Source organism: Ctenopharyngodon idella, chromosome 8 (genome assembly GCF_019924925.1).
Source record: "Ctenopharyngodon idella isolate HZGC_01 chromosome 8, HZGC01, whole genome shotgun sequence".
NCBI classification, from domain to species: Eukaryota; Metazoa; Chordata; class Actinopteri; order Cypriniformes; family Xenocyprididae; genus Ctenopharyngodon; species Ctenopharyngodon idella.
In genome coordinates this window covers 16,061,084-16,079,161 of record NC_067227.1, presented here as the reverse complement: position 1 = coordinate 16,079,161, position 18,078 = coordinate 16,061,084, and positions in this window count along the sequence as shown.

Sequence of the window (18,078 nt, the reverse complement as noted above, 5' to 3'; positions counted from 1 at the left end):
TCCATTTGTTAACATTAGTTAATTAAACTAACAATGAAAAAACTTCTAAGGGATTTATGAATCTTGATTAATGTTAATTTCAACATTATTAAAATTAAAAGTTGTATTTATTAACATTATTTAATGGTCCTGAGCTAACTAACAATGAACAGTTGTTTTTTAAGTAACTAACATTAACAAAGAAAGATTAATAAATACTGTAACAAATGTATTGCTCATTGTTAGTTACTGTTTGTTAACTGAGCACCAAACCAGCATATCAGAATGATTTCTGAAGGATCATGTGATGAAGAAGACATTAGTCATCTGCTTTGCTATCACAAGAATAAATTGCATGTTGAAATATTTTACCAGGGTTTCCCAAACTGGGATTTATGGGTTACCGAAAAGCTAATAATTTATTAAATCATGAGAATTGCCCAAATCACATGAGCTGTTTTACTGAACATCAGCAGAACTGTTATTCAGCTGTTAACACAAGGCCACAGGCACAGTTTGATATACACTACCTTTCGAAAGTTCGGGGTCAGTAAGGCTTTTCTTTTTTAAAATAAATGAATCCTTTTTTTCAGCAAGGACGCATTAAATTGATCAAAAGTGACAGTGAAGACAGTATAAAGTAAAACCTTTTTTCTTCTCTCCATCCAGTGAAGCCACATCCGTTCATGTTCCTCTTTAAATACCCAGTGATATTCCAGAGTATGAGAGCTCTGATAACTAATAAAACAAACAGACACTAAGAACACTTTCGTCTCAGTAAACAAACCTCACTGAAAACGCAGGCCGTTTCGAGGGCCTACCACAATCTGCACCGTTCACTGTCTCTCGCTGTCCCGTCTACCCCATCCCCACTCCCTGTAGTGATTCATGCTGTTTTTCTCTCACAGACAGACAGTGCCTCTCCTCTCTCTTGAGTCGCCGATATGAGATGTGTGTCTGGCCCTAGCGTAGCGCCCGCGACCTCGCTCTGAACTCTGCATGCACCGCTCCTCAGTCTGAACTTCCTCACAAAGGCACACATTATTACTCCTGCTCCCCGAGCCTCATCCATGGAAACTCTGGGAATCAAACCTGGCATGAGGCAAGCCGAGACGTAGATGAGACTGCAACGAGGGGGTGATGTGCGGTCCAACTTTTGCTGAACCTACTCACTTACACATACGAGACACCAAAAGCACAAGGGGGTCAAGAATGTGCATCAAATAGGCCTCCTGCAGTACCCGTGTCCCCACCTAAATCTTGAGGCTCCTCAGACTCCCACAAACCCTGCACCCTGCCAGCCCTCTCTGCCCTGAAGGCTCGTCCAAACCCCTCTCAGGAATTTTGCATGGGGATCGGACCAGGCCCGCAGCTGGGAGGGGGATTTATGCCCTCGGTTCGTTCTCCATTGTCCTGACTCCTGGGTCCCGTGGAGCGCCATGCCTGCCTTTATGATTCTCCAAATAAGTGCTTGTTTGATCAGCCGAGGTCAGAGGTTAAAGCATCGTTAGTGTACTGTAGGGTATATAAGGAATTCCAGGATGGTAGTCAAGTCAAGTCATCTTTATTAGTAACACTTTACAATAAGGTCCCGTTAGTTAACTAACACTAACTAACAATGATACATTTGTTATAGCATTTATTAATGTTTGTTAACGTTACTTAAAGGGATAGTTCACCCAAAAATGAAAATTCTGTCATCATTTACTCCCCCTCAAGTTGTTCCAAACCTGTATAAATTTCTTTGTTCTGCTGTACACAAAGGAAGATATTTGGAAGAATGTTTGTAACCAAGCAGATCTCTCCCCCCATTGACTGCCATTTTATTTTTATTCCTACTATAGTAGAAATGGGGGCGAGATCTGCTTGGTTACAAACATTCTTCCAAATATCTTCCTTTGTGTACAGCAGAACAATGAAATTTATACAGGTTTGGAACAACTTGAGGGGGAGTAAATGATGACAGAATTTTCATTTTTGGGTTAACTATCCCTTTAATAAAAATACAACTGTTCGTTGTTAGTTCATGTTGTCTCAGGTTTATTAAATAATATTAGCAAGAACGTTTGATTTTAACGTTAGTAAATGTTGAAATTAATAGTAACAATAGTGTGTTAGCAACTAAAATTAATAAATGCTTTAGAAGTATTTTTCATTGTTAGCTTATGTTAACTAATGAAACCTTACTTTATTTATGTAGCGCATTATAGCCTATATAATACAGATTGTGTCAAAGCAGCTTTGCAGCAATAAACAGGAAAATAACGATCAATCATACAAACTTTCAAAGACAAATTTAAATTCTACTGTAAAGCAGTTCTAAAAAAAAAAAAAAAAAAAGTCAATAGTGCTTTTATTCAGCTCAGTCAGTTGGTTCAATTCAGTTAAAGACTTTATATATATAAAGACGGTGCACTCATTACTATGAATGGGAGAAAGTGCAACGCGCTATATGGCGGAATATGCCCCGCCTTCTAAATAAAAGAGCCAATCGCAGATTGGTCACTGCAGCGGCCGTTAGAAGCTACGGTTCCTATCCACCTTATTTTTCAGCGCGCAAGTATAAAGTGTTTTCTGTGAATGTGTGAGACTTCCGATTTGTTAGCCGCTATAGGGAAATAATGAGAAGAATATCAAAGTGCAGTAAACTGTAAAACCGCCTGCGCTACAAACCAGAGTGTTTATAATTAAGACAATACATTAAAATAATATGCTAAGAAATACCAGTTTGCAATATCAAGCAGCGATTTGTACAGCAAAAAAATAACTGGAAGCGAATGACACAGGAAGCCAGACACATTAAATTTGCAAATGGCCGCGCCCACTCTTACCTGAAAAATAAGGTGGATAGAAACAGTCGGTGTTCTGACACACGCGCTTAGGACTGCACATGCGCATTAGCTTGGTCCAGCCCGTTGTTGTCAGCTTTCATTGGTGATTTCAAATATGAAATTTAATCCAACAGCTTTGGAGAATTTGATGTTCCCCATTCAAAGAGATAGGAGCTGCACTTGCATGGCAGAGAGGAGTTTCAAAGATGGCCGCCAAATGAAATGACTTGTCTTAAAGGGACTTTGGTCCAGTTCGATAACTGTGTAAAGTTAATCAATTATGAAACAAGCTATAAGCAGCTCTACTGAAGGGAACAGTGTTGTTATTCAGCTTGAGTCAATGTTGATTAAATTCGGTTCAATAATGGTGACTTTTAGTGCAAAATGTGTCAATTATGAAACGAATCTGATTCAGCTATAAAGCAGAAAGACAATAGTGTCATCATCCAGCTCAACTCAAGTTTTGTTCTCATTTGATATTGTAAGTGCAGTCAAATCGATGATATTACTAAATATTAAGTGTCTTTTAAACCCCAACTAAGAAAGCCAAAGGTGACACTGGCTTGGACTAGGAGAAGGAAAAGACGACGATTAGAAGAACCATTTAAAACCAAAACACATTTCAGCACCGTTCTCAGGAACGATCGTGGACGTAGTGTAATATTGTGTAGAATATGAAAGCAGTGATTTGAACCATAACTCAGGTTAGCGAGCGGGTGTATGGGTCTCCAGAGGGGTCATGTCTGATAATGATGAGTTTTATGGCCTTTTGATTGAAGGCAAGCTTCTCTTAATAGCATTAATTTTAACTCACACTCATCCTTCCCTATTGTGCTGCTGTTGGACATTGACGAGCATTTATGATTACACCTAATAAAATTACAAACACAAATTAGATTACTGCTTTTTGCAGTCAAACGGTGCGAACAGCCCTCAGTAAAATTCGAAATCATTAACATATCAGTCACTGAATACAATAGCTTGCATCTGCAGAAGAAAATCACCGAAAGCATGATCAATACTCTCACCATAATTATCATTCGGTTGTTTGGAAAAGTCGTTAAACATCAATAAACTCTAAACAATGTCAGCAACCCTATTATATGGCAATACATTTTTAAAAATGTCAGCAAAGACATTATGATTTCATACTAGTTAATGGGATATATAAAAAGAGAGGACATAACAATCTAAATCATATTTATTGTTATTTTTCTAAATAAGATACTAATGTGTACCGTTTATGTAAATGTCGTTGGATGTTCTCTGGTAATTTTTTTTTTAAAATAAAATAAAATAATGAAATAAGATAAGATAAAATAAAATAAAAATATATTTTTATTTCCTAAAAAAAAAAAATTTTTAAAATGAATAAAATAAAACTGTCACAAACATTATCCATCTATCTATATATATTTATATACCAAATGTCTCTCTTCATGTTAATTGTAGTGCACAGGCTGAAATGTAGGGGGCAGTATTGAACTGAGGGAGGTTTTATTTCTGAGCTGCTGTGGATTGGTTTCTTCTCTCTGCAGCTACACGAGTGACATAACATGGACTTATACAGGTTTGTGCTACAGTTTGTGCTACAACACTGTGAAATATTAAAGCAGGAACCACAAATGAGAATTGAGGTCATGCTCTGAATCACATAGTAAAATATGCCACAGAGACTGTTATTTGAAGCTGATAATCAAGAATTAGTGTCATGAGAAGAAAACCTCTCCGACATTAAATGTAAAAATTAAGTAGGAAAGAGTTTACTTTAGAAGTCTTTCTGACGTGCATTGCCTGCTATTATTTCCTTCTAATTTGTTAGTCATCTAAACTACATAGACACGTTAGTACTTGCACAGCATATCAATACAAACATGGAATTCATATTGGCAACACCTCATAATTTCTAACCGTGCAATTACATGACTTTGTAAACAAAATACGCTTTGGAGCAGTTGCTAAATATTCAATGTTATGGGTTTCAGATTTGTGTATATTTGGGTAATGCGGAAGTTAGAAACAATCAAAAATATCTCTCTTTGGCAATCTGTGATATAGATGGAGAGACAGCAGGAACACAAGGTGTTTTCAGTCGCTCATATATGCCACATTAGTCTACAGTATGTGGCAGGTTGTTGATAGTTTGGGACACATGCAGCGCTCCAAGTAACTTAGCCCGACTAGCTCTGACTGGGGAATGTTTTAATCATATCTGGTCCAATTACTGTAAAGTCCCGACTGGGGTCTGAACTCCCACCACTTCTGCTAACACCATAGAAGTCTGACCGTGTAATTCAATACAGTATTTTAATAGGAGGAAAATGTTAAATTCATTTAGACACGTAAAATGGTAAGGAAACACTGTTTTGTTCTCCCAATGTGTCTGGATTTTTAAAGATTATGTTCACTGTAAAAAGATTTGATTATGCTGCAAATGATTAAAAAAGTAGCACACTGGTATAAAGCAGTATATTACAGCACATTGTGCCAATTATGGACAAATGCTCTCTCTCTCTCTCTCTCTCTCTCTCTCTCTCTATATATATATATGACTCTGGACCACAAAACCAGTCATAAGTCACATGGGGAAGTTTGTAGCAATAGCCAACAATACATTGTATGGGTCAAAATGATCGATTTTTCTTTTATGCCAAAAATCATTAGGATATTAAGTAAAGATCATGTTCCATGAAGATATTTTGTAAATTTCCTACCATAAATATATCAAAAATTTATTTTTGTGAGTGGATATGCATTGCTAAGGACTTCATTTGGACAACTTTAAAGGCGATATTCTCAATATTTTGATATTTTTGCCCTCTTGGATTCCAGATATTCAAATAGTTGTATCTCGGCCAAATATTGTTTTATCCTAACAAACCACACATCAATGGAAAGCATATTTATTCAGATTTCAGATGATTTTTTTCCCCCAAAAAATTGACCCTTATGACTGGTTTTGTGGTCCAGGGTCACATATATATCTATCAGTATTAAGATATTGAGCTTCAAAGTTTTACCATTCGACTTTGTAGATAGAACCTTTTTGTTTTCTTAATAAAAAGTCCCAAAATGTACACAACATAAAATAAAACATCAAAAGTATATAAGTCACAGAACAAGAATATGTGAATAACTCAATTTTGACAAAAATGTGAGAACCTTATAATTCCGAGGTGACGAGATGCAAACAATATAACAAACAATATAAAAATGCAAATGTTAAAAGATTTCATTATGCTAAAAATTAGTTCATTATTCAAAAAGTTACAAACTAGTATAAAGCAGTATATCAAAGAACTTTGTATCAATTGTGGACAAAACGACTGTTCTTATAATGAAAATTGGGATTTTTCTAAAAAAAAAAAAAAAAGGTAACACTTTATTTTACAGTGCCGTAGTTACACGTTACTACATGTACTTACTATAGTAATAACAGTAAATTATGCATAATTATAAGTAACTAACCCTAAACCAAACCCTAACTGTAACTGTATAGTAAGTACATGTAGTTAATTAATAGTACTCAGCACTTATTTGAGTAATTACAATATAACTATGGCACTGTAAAATAAAGTGTAGCCAAAAAATAATTATAATTTTACTAATTTTACATTTTGCTTACTGTTTTCCCCTCACTTTTGCTTCTTCTTGCCCTCTTGGTGAGATTTATTTTTATTTTATTTTAGCAAAGACCTTTAATAAACAATATAAACATGTAAATCAAAATGACTTTTTTTGTGTGTGTGTGTGTGTGTGTGTGTGTGTGTGTGTGCAAATGCTATAGTATAGCAACGTCATGCTCTATCCAATATCAAACATTTCTCCTACATCCAAAATATATTCCATAGATACCATAGATAAACAGAAATACTTTATTGATCCCTGAGGGTAAATTCAGGTGCAAAACCCAGCTGCATTATTGTTGAATGCACATGCAAAAGCGTACCACATAACTGTAACGGACAACAAAATGTGCACACGAAAACACAAGCATAAATACAGCTCGCAGCCCTCTCTCCCTCCACACACACGCACACAGCTCCATGGGGACTCAGATGCAGGTGGTAGCTGTCTGGTGTCCTTTAGTAAGTGTGCCCCCTCGGCAGAGCCCCGGGCCAGTTTCTTCACCCTGTTTATTGTGCCTCTGCGAGTCTGCAAGATAAATGCCGACCACAGCACACAGTAACAGCTAGCGCCGCTGAAGATGGATGCCCTGATTCAGAGCTCCCCCACCATATGAGCCAATTTGTAAAGGACAATAAGTTTAAAAAGAAGTGAGGATCTCAAACACAGCAATCCACGCAGACAGACTCGATGGTCTTTGGATTTTCTGAGAAATATCATTCTGAAACAGTCGTGGCAACATGAAGGTTCAGGCGTGCTTTGTATTAAGCCATTGTATTAGCATGATTACGTAGCCACAATCATTATTTCAAAAATTTGGCCTTTTAACAGACAACAAAACAAAAGTGATGGTGTGTTGGAGATGCCGATAAACAAACAAATTCCTCCAGCTTGTAGTCAACACACAATCTCGCTAAATCCGTCCATACGCAGTCACCGCTGTGTTGTATTTCTGAGGTGATATTTTTGAGATGACATTTTGTGCATCTGTAGTAACCACACAGCATATTACATTTAAAGTTCTCTCTTGTAAAATACCAGACTGTATAATTCAGACGCAAAAATGAAAAAATGAGCCCACACTGTTTATTCCGAGCATGTTTTGATGATGTGTTAGGCTTCCCACTTTAGAAACCTCCACCCCAGCACCCTGAGCATGCGTGCGTGTGTGCACTATGTCTGCACAATCAGCCCACAGAGTCGGTTGGCTGGCTGAATGGCTGGACAGCCACTAATAGGAAGCAGGTCAGAATTGGTGTGGGAGTCAAGGAAAGGTCAGCCTGGGTTAACTATCAAAGATGAGTGCAAACCTATCCCTGTGGAAAAGACTGTTAGGAAAACATCAGCCTCTGCCATGCCAGCCTCCTAAAAGTAGGAGTATCCCTCTGTTAATTAATTCAAGACTGTGGGACCTGCTTTCTCCACAGCTTTTCTCTCCATCAGGCTGAGAGTTCAAACACAAGACCAAGTGATTAGACACAGTCAAGTTGAACCTGCAGCCATGCTTCTCACAGAATCAGTGGAAAGACAATAAAATGTGAAAATAATTCAAGAAAAAAAAAGATTTTTTTTTTGCCCACATTTCACTCCTTTTTTCCAGAAAACTTTATCAGAATATATAATATAATATAATATAATATATTATATTTTTTATAAAAATGGTTAGTTCCTGTCCTTGATTCTGATTGGTCGATAGCTGTGTTTTATTCACGATAAAACACAGCTATGACAGCTTGATACAATTGATATTGTTCATTGAAGCTTACTGTATTATGTAGAAGAGTGTTGTGAGAAAGAGATCGAGTGAGCGAGTTTATTACCTGCATTCAGATTTAGCATTTTCCTTCAGGTCAGTCCTATGTTCATAATAAAAAATCTGTTTAAATGTCCGATGTATTATCTTGTCCTTTTAACAGTTAAAGGGTTTTCCCATGACTGACTGCACTAGTCAAAGCATTTGTCAGTTGCGTCTTGTTCCGTGTTCACAACAATTCAGTCTTTTCAATGTAAAAGTCTTCCTACTGACTGACACACTCATAAAGTCAATCTTTGCCGCCATCTAGTGGCGTAATAATGTAACTTCTATTGCTGTTCGCGGTCAGGGACTATTTTTTTCCGGCGGAAGGAAGGCTTTTAGTGAAAGTTTACTTCATCAAAGTTGCATTAATACATATTTTTGGCCGTTTTATAAAAGCAATAAGGTACTCGAGGCTAGTGATATATATTACATAGTCATTATATTTATACATATAGACACACACACACACACACACACACACACACACACACACACACACACACACACACACACACACACACACACACACACACACACACACACACACACACATCAGACAGTTGAGATGCTGTGGCTGTAACATCAAGATAACTTATGAATATGTATAAACTGAAACATTTGCATTGGTTAAAATTGGTCAAAAGTCTTATAAGAGAGATGTATATATAATTTGTATTCATGTGAATTTCATATGGCCAGTTTTTATGGGTTACTGTATTTCTTCAAAACACATAGGACACAAGAGGTTTAAACAAAGCATTTGATTGCTTATATTTCATGGTTTTCAGCATCGAGTCTAGCGTAAGAAGTAAATTCATTTTTTTTTCTTTTTTTCAGGACTACTGAAACAAGAACATGGAAAATATACAGGGTTAGCCATGGGGAAAATATGGTAATAAATTTATTATAGGTCTCTTGTTTGGGGATTTTCAGAAACACCCAGTGAGTTAGAAAAGCCACAGCCTGATAGACAGTGAAAGAGCCACATAAAAATAAAGACAGATGTGGAAGCACAATGTTTCATTCGACAGAAGCCGTATAGCAATGATGTGGATGTCTAGACAGTTGTTATATGAAATACCGGCAGTGTCATTTCATCCTATTAAATTTAAGCCATGTTTCAAAATATTATCTACCTCAAAGCACAATTACGGCAAAACTGAATCCAAACTATGATCCTGGCTTTAGCTGTTCTGCTCAGTGGGACCAGGATATCCGATTTTTCCAAAACAGAAAGTGCTTGACTAAATCATTTGGATTTAGTGGTGATGAGGTATAAGAATACAATAGATTCCAAAGCCTGACCACACAGATGCTGCTGGATCACAATATTCTATCATAAAGAACATTTGCAAACTAGCAAATAAACAAACTTTCTTGAAATAACTCCAACGTGAAGTCAATTGAAACATTTCCACCCACCAATGGCATCACAGACATACACCTGCTACTCGGCCCTTTGGCCCTGAAAGCGAAGGGCAGCGGGTCCTTGATCACTGCCACCTCTCCTGGCAGACTGAAAGAGGAGCGTGCAGTGCTGTTAACTGAGCCGCTCCTCCCTTTCTCCTCCCAGCTTTTTGTACTAATGATGGAGTGCTTTCTGTCCTCCAGCTGTCACCCATCCGCCATGACACTCTGACACGTGCATATATGCAAGCTTCTGTAGAAAGACATACACATGCATGCATGCACAATTGCACGTATATACACAATTCATGAACTACTACATTTAATTGAATGCAACAATTTGCGTAAGAATGGTTTTGTGAACGATTTACATGGCAAATTCTTTCTGCTCGTCTCATGAATGTGTCTCGTGTGTTAAACCATGAAGTTGGCACGGATCAGGATTTACTCATCTGTATAGACATTTTCTTAAAGCAAAGTAGTTTAATTACCCATAAACAAAAATGGGCATTTTTTTAAGCCCTCAATTTATTAACAAATGAACATTTTGTGCAAGCTAAGATTTATAAGTTATAACCAGTAGTCATGATATGAATGAATTCATGTTATACCAGTATGTTCCTTGGCTGCAATGGCCAATGAATACATTGAGTTTGTCATTTGAGATTTTCATGTTGTGCGTCTTTATCGAGTGGGGGTTAGCCACAGCCTTAGCATAAATGGTTCGTGGTTGAAAGACAATAAAACAAACTAAGAAACTAAACTGAAGGTAAGCGCCAGGATACACACCATGGGGGAGAAGCTTTACTGACATAAAAATAGACACAGTTAATACAAACAGAAGGATTGATTTAGTGCTATAGACTTTTGACCAAAGCATGCTAGCAATTCAATGATGTAGGCATTTTGGGAGTAAGAAAACCTCTTAACCCAAAATGACAATTCTGTCATAAAACTGTTGTTCTAAACCAGTATGACTTTCTTTCTTCTTTCTTTCTCCCCCTCCACCCCTCCCCTCCCCTCAACAAGTTTGCTATATTTAAATTCATTTGAAGCCATACAAAAAACCTTGCTCCCCTTAACACATTAATATGAGTTCATTAAAGTAGCAATGTTCCATTTCTGAACAAATTGTTAAATCAGATCTTTTCAGTGAATCGGCTGATTCATTGATTTTGAATGATTCATTCATGACTCAGACTGATTCAGTCACTCAAAGACTCAATAAACCAGTCAAAATAGTTAAAGGATTAGTTCACTTAAGAATTCCTGATAATTTACTCACCCCCATGTCATCCAAGATGTTTATGTCTTTCTTCAGTCAAAAAGAAATTAAGGTTTTTGAGGAAAACATTCCAGGATTCTTCTCCATATAGTGGACTTCACCAGGGTACAACGGGTTGAAGGTCCAAATTGCAGTTTCAGTGCAGCTTCAAAGGGCTCTACACGATCCCAGACGAGGAATAAGGGTCTTGTGTAGCAAAGCGATCAGTCTGTTTCTACAAAAAATAAATAAATAAAAAAAATAAGATACTTTTTAACCACAAGTGCTCGTCTTGCACTACTTCTGCGATATGCCAGGCATGATGTAGGCGGAAGTAGTGCGGTAGGGCAAAAAACCCCATCTCATTTTCTTTCTCATTTTTGTAAAGGTCATTTGACTTAGTCTTTGCGCGTTTGCTTTGTAAACACTTGTTCGGTACTTTCACCTACGTCACGCGTGACCATTCCTACATGATTACGTAATGCGTGGCATATCGCAGAGCTAGTGTAAGACGAGCATTTGTGGTTAAAAAGTATATAATTTTTTATTTTTTTTTTAGAAAATGACCGATTGTTTCGCTAGATAAGACCCTTATTCCTCGGCTGGGATCGTGTAGAGCCCCTTGAAGCTGTATTGAAACTGCAATTTGGACCTTCAACCTGTTGGTAGCCATTGAAATCCACTATATGGAGAAACATCCTGGAATGTTTTCCTCAAAAACCTTAATTTCTTTTCAACAGAAGGACATAAACATCTTGGATGACATGGGGGTGAGTAAATTATCAGGAAATTTTAATTCTGAAGTGAACTAATCCTTTAACAACTGTTTGAAATGGAAGATTATCATTGAATAATGACTTAAATTCAACCAGTTCATCACAGTTATCATATGGCTTCAGAAAACTTGAAATACAATATAAAGCATGAGTTGTATTTTTTAATCGTACCTTTTCTTTTTTGTAGATTGAAAGCTTCAGTCTTTATTCATTATAACAAGACTGCATAGAAAAAAAAAATGACCAGAAAATTATTCAGAATATCTCCTTTTCTGTTTCACAGAAGAATGACAGTCATACAGGTTTGAAACCACATGATGGTGAGTAAATTATGAATTTTTGTTTTCTTTTTGGTTTCAAGCATTCTTTATTAACAGATACTCAGCATAAATGTAATTTGCTTTTAGGATAAAAAAAAAATCTCTACATGTAGGAAGGACATTTTGTGCGTATGCCCTGTTAACTGTTTCATGTCAACCTATCAGCACTCAAAACCACGAAGAAAAAAAAAAACAGTGTGTTGCAGCCAATCTCTATTGAGGAATCCCTCATCGCATGAAGCCCATTGGGTATCGCCGCTTCGTAACATGAGTGGCCAGCGCATTTTCCAAGTTGATTAGTTTATTGTTTTAGAATGTGATTCCCTGTTGAGATCATTAACAGCTTGAGACTGATGTAAGCTCGTGCTGAAACACACTTACTCTCTGGGCATCACTCATTAACTCAATTAGAACCATATAACATCATCTGGAGGGGCAAGCTGTGTCATAACCACTAAAGATGGCTGTCACCTGTTTGGAGACATAGAGAAGTAGAAAAGCTCTCTGAATTTTCACTTAATTGCATTAAGTTGAGCTGTGATCTATTAATAGAGCTCTGTTCCAATTGCTGTTGCTCTGCAATCATGCCATGTTTAGTACCAAGAGTTATTTGGTCATATTTCGGGTTGCCAAGAATTGGGATTTTAAACAGTTGCCACAGGTTAAAAACAGTAGTTTTTATTACTAGCCTATACAGTGATATTCAAGGTAAAATTGTGTGTAATGCATAACAGTGACTAAAATATCTATTTTAAGTACGAGAGTGGAATATTTTGAGCTTTGAAGTTTGGGCTAGGGTCAATGGGCGAGTTTTTTGGACCCATTTCCACAGTTATTAACATTGTAAATCTGTGAAGTTTTTTATATTTTCAATTTTTCTTTAAATTTTATGTACATTTATAACACTATGCTGTCTTTTCTAACCTTGGCATTCACCTCAAAATAAAAATAATGTCATTTATTACTCACCCTCATGTCGTTCTACACCCGTAAGACCTTTGTTCATAATCGGAACACAAATTAAGATATTTTTGATGAAATCCAGCAATGTCACCAAACTTCTCAAGATCCAGATAGATACTCAAAACATATTTAAAACAGTTCATGTGAGTACAGTGGTTCTACCTTAATATTATAAAGTGACGAGAATACTTTTTGTGTGCCAAAAAACAAAACAAAATAACGACTTTTCAACAATATCTAGTGATGGACGATTTCAAAACACTGCTTCGAATCTTTTGTTTCGAATCAGTGGTTCGAATCGCATGTCAAACTGCCAAACTGCTGAAATCATGTGACTTTGGCGCTCCGAACCACTGATTCGATTCGTAAAGCTACGAAGCAGTGTTTTGAAATTGGCCATCACTAGATATTGTTGAAAAGTCGTTATTTTGTTTTGTTTTTTGGCACACAAAAAGTATTCTCGTCAATTTATTATATTAAGGTTGAACCACTGTACTCACAATAACTATTTTAAATATGTTTTTAGTACCTTTCTGGATCTTGAGAAGTTCGGTGACATTACTGGCAATAGAGGCCTCACTGAGCCATCGCATTTCATCAAAAATATCTTATCTGTTCCAAAGATGAATGAAGGTCTTACGGGTGTAGAACAACATGAGGGTGAGTAATAAATGGCATTATTTTCATTTTTGGGTGAACTAACCCTTTAAATGATAGAAAACTGGTTAATGCTGCTGTGTGAGTGTTTTTAATATAACGATTGAGGAAATTACTGCAAATCTGACATCCTTCTCTCCTCTGGCCAATGTAATTAAACTCTCAATATTTTTTCTTCTTTTGTAAATGCATTGAAATGCCTTATTTTCCCTTTGCTTTTGGTACAAATGGGAATGCCAAAGTTATATTTGTTGTAATTTCGGTTCACCACTAATAGAGGTTTACCAAACTATGACGACTTCCGCTTTTTTAAAACCCGGGAAATGTGAAAAGGTTCCATTGGGTTATAGTGGTGTAACTTAGATCTGGAATTACGTTTCTCACAAAACTGAGGAAAGGCATTTGCCATTTTATATGTTGGTTTAGTGTTGATTAACATGGCAAGAAACAAAATATAAATGGTTGCAGGCCACACTTTCAACTATGAATTCATTTGAGAGCTTCAAATTTTCTGCCAATTTCAACGAAGTACCAGTTTCAGCAACACTATAACCTCCGCTGCCATGCCCTACCAGAAAGACAAGTCCTCCAAATGGTCTAGAAAACTACACGAGAACTCAGTGTTCCCAGAGGCATCAGAAGACAAGAACCGACCTGCAGTTCCTTTCAAGCGCCCAGCCACCGGGCAAGCAGTTTGTGGGCAGCTGTCTTTGGCTCCAGGCGAGCGAGTTCTCATTCCAGCATGGTTCACAACGCAACTCTCTGTCAGGGCTTGCCGATTTTGCCCAGTTTCTTCAACCTGCTCCTGAAGGCCTTTGTCAAAGTATTATTTTCTGCTACGTGTAACATATCAGGCCAATCCTGACGTATCAGTTCCGTTCAAGATTGACAGCATCTGCCAAGTGGATCAGAGTTTGGATTTAGGGCAATAACAATGTGTTGTAATGATTTTGAACACACAGCTCTCCTGTGTCGGTTTCGGTTGCCTTTGTGCTGATGGTTGGAAGCTGTGGAAAAGCCATTCCACACTTGATTGATTTACAACTAAGATGAGGGCTTATGTTACACTAAATCTAAGTTGAGTGAAAATGAACAGGTCATGACTATAAAGCAAGCTAAGGAAGCGATTGTCGATTTCATCCAGTAGCTCTATGAATTTAATATAAGACGCTTTCTTACTCCTCTGTTCATTAACAAATTCACGCATGAAGTTCAGGAAATCCATAAAGAGCCCATACATTCATAAAATAAAGTTTAGTGAAGCTTGAATCATCAAACTAACATTAACCTAAATGTGAAATACAGGCATCAAGGGGCAATTTAACATAAGTGCCATTCATCTTAATGTATGGCAGCTCTGGGTGGCTGGCGCTCAACGTAAGCACGTCAACCCTCCCTTTTCAGCAGAGGAAGTGCACGGTGGCGTGTGGGGGGAGGAGGGTACCCTGACTTTGATGACAAATGAGGAGAGGGAGGGGGCAAGGGAAGGGAAATCCACGCACATCCGTTGTGACCCGGCAACTTCAACGACCCGTCTGCCACACTGAAGCTTTGAAATCAAAAACGTCCGCACACGTGCACGTACACAAGTTGACGCATATGCACACACTCGTACGTCAACGCAAACATGGTCTGACACGCACTCTTAGCGCCATGGCCGGATGGGGACTCTGCTTATCGTGTCAACACATGAGGCAGCGGCCGTGCTTACACAAGGCCCGGGGTAGAGGGCAAAGCCTGGCCGTGGGTGATGGAAGCCGCGTTCTCCTCAGCCGCCACCAGTGAACACTGAGCCTCTGTGTTCAGATCACTCAAGGTGGTTACAGTGTGAATGGGTGGGGTGGGACATGTGTGAATGAATGTAAAAAGACTGCTAGTGGTCACCACCTTGGTCAACAGTTCTACATATTGAGGCACAAAATGAAACATTAAAATGGAAAAATAATACCACAATCAATTCATAAATCATGAGTCAAGAATCAAAGAGCATATTCATACACTGTAAAAAAATATTTTCATAATTTATCACAACATTTTTCTTTTCTCAAGTCTACTCAAATAATTAATGTGGTTCAAATAACATAATGTTTTGAGTTTCTGTTGATTAAACCAATCGCCTTCATTATATTAACTCAAATTTTTTATTTCAATGAACTCAAAATTTTAAGGCAACCAGGTAACTTACTTTTTTTTAAGTTAAACTAACAATCCTTTTTTTTCAGTGTAGTAATCATATTAATATGTGAACCTATTGCTTTTCTTGGTAAAAACACGTTACTGACCAAAATTAGATGAACAGTACAGTACGCTTGGTTAAAATTAGAGGTGGGCAATATACCAGTAGACATAATTAACCAGTAGAAATTTGTCAAACGGTAGAGATTTTGGACTATCGTGTCACAGTTACGCCCTCACGTGACATTGCTGTGCTGTGCCGTCAAGAAAGCTTATCATTTGCATGTGTTTTAAAGGGTTAGTTCACCCAAAAATAATGTCATTTATTACTCACCCTCATGTCGTTCTACACCCCTAAGACCTTCTTTCATCTTCAGAACACAAATTAAGAAATCCAATGGCTCAGTGATGGCCGATTTCAAAACACTGCTTTGGAGCTTTACGAATCTTTTGTTTCGAATCAGTGATTTGGATTGCGCATTAAACTGCTAAACTGCTGAAATCACTTGACTTTGGCGCTCCGAACCACTGATTCGATTCGTAAAGCTCCAAAGCAGTGTTTTGAAATCGGCCATCACTAGATATTGTTGAAAAGTCGTTTTTGGAGCACAAAAAGTATTCTCAGAGCAAATACACATACTTATGTGTCAAAATGCCCATCTTAGTGAGTATCACCGTAAACACAGTCATTTATGTCTTAAGTTGAGAAAGAAAGCGCATGCGTATCAGTATGATGTGATATTAGATCAGTACATTCAGTCTTAAACCTGCTGCCGTCATTGCCATTAATGTTAATCAAACAATCTCATTGCTCTAGACTGAACCACTTTTGTAACTTCAGTAAAAATAAATTCATTTTTAATTTAGACAGTGAAGACTATACAGTGTTTTTTGTACATTTAATTATTGTATACAATTTATGTAGTATTTATGGCTCGTTTCCACCGAGTGGTGCGATGCAATTTCCTTTTCGAGGAAGTGAATGGTACCAAAATACCAAAGCGAACCATACCACTTTTTTTGAGACCCTTCCATTGGATTTCTAGCAGTCCAGTAGCTTAAGGGTAGAGCTAGACTCACTGCAAAACGTTGATTGGTTAACAGAGAATCGTCACTTGCATGTGATACAAGGGGAATGACAACACAAGAGGTGGCATTTTTTAAATATACAGTTGAAACACAATACCGTTGCAACACAATCTTGTGACAAACAGCAACATGCTGAGAAGCAAGAACAAGATCTGCTGTATGTCCTCCATTGTTGTTCACTGTGTTGCTTTCTTCTTCGAGTGAGAATGACGTCAATCGCTACTTTCCGGCATACACCTTGTCTATCAAGTAAGGGTACTGTTGGTGGAAATGCATGCCGGATCAGGGTTTACCATCCCCAGTCGTACTGTACTGTACCGCTCGGTGGAAACAAGCCATTATTATTGTAGTATTTTAGTCTATTTCATTTGTGCCTTTGTTCTATTTTTAGTTTTGTCCTATTGCTTGTAATTAGTTTTTTTATTCTTATTTTATAGCCCATTGTTTACTTGTCTCTTGTTTACTTAGGCTAGTATTAGTTTTTTTTTGTGATGTTGAAATTGGTGATGATAATTATGAAACTACAGTGGTATCAAAAAAAAAAAAAAAAAAACTTATCTAAAGCAAAAATAACTATATTGTGATATACATCATTATTGTGAAATGAAACTAATCATATCATGATATAAGATTTTGGTCATATCACCCACCCCTATAGTTAAAATATTGATAATCCACAAAATAATGGCAAGAAATGTCTTTCTATTGACTTGTCTTTGCGGGCTGCATGCAAAACAAACATAAAATACAACCACAGTAGTACGATTCACAAACAAATAAATTTTATGAGTTGGTTCTTTTTAGTGAAACAAAGTCTGATTCAGGAACAAATGACTTTTAGTTCTAGTTGTTTAGTTCTAGTGGTTTTTGTTTTAATGAATAGTTCAAAAAGATCTGTTGCCTATTTGAATTAGTCTGAAAACTTTGTTTTCATATGCAAGCAAAATGGACATACATATAAAACTGAAAAGCACTATGTTCAAATTATGTTCCACTTAGTTTTAGAAATGATTGTTTGACCAAACAATAAGTCAGAAAAGACACTGAGAGCTACTTTATTAGCTCAGAGCAGTTCATTTTAAAATCCATCTTTATTACCGCAGACGAAAGGACAATTGGCTGATTTGTTGTTGGCAAAACCAACAATTAACCTTACCAGTCTGACCCATCGCATAAAAGGTCCCCGCTTACA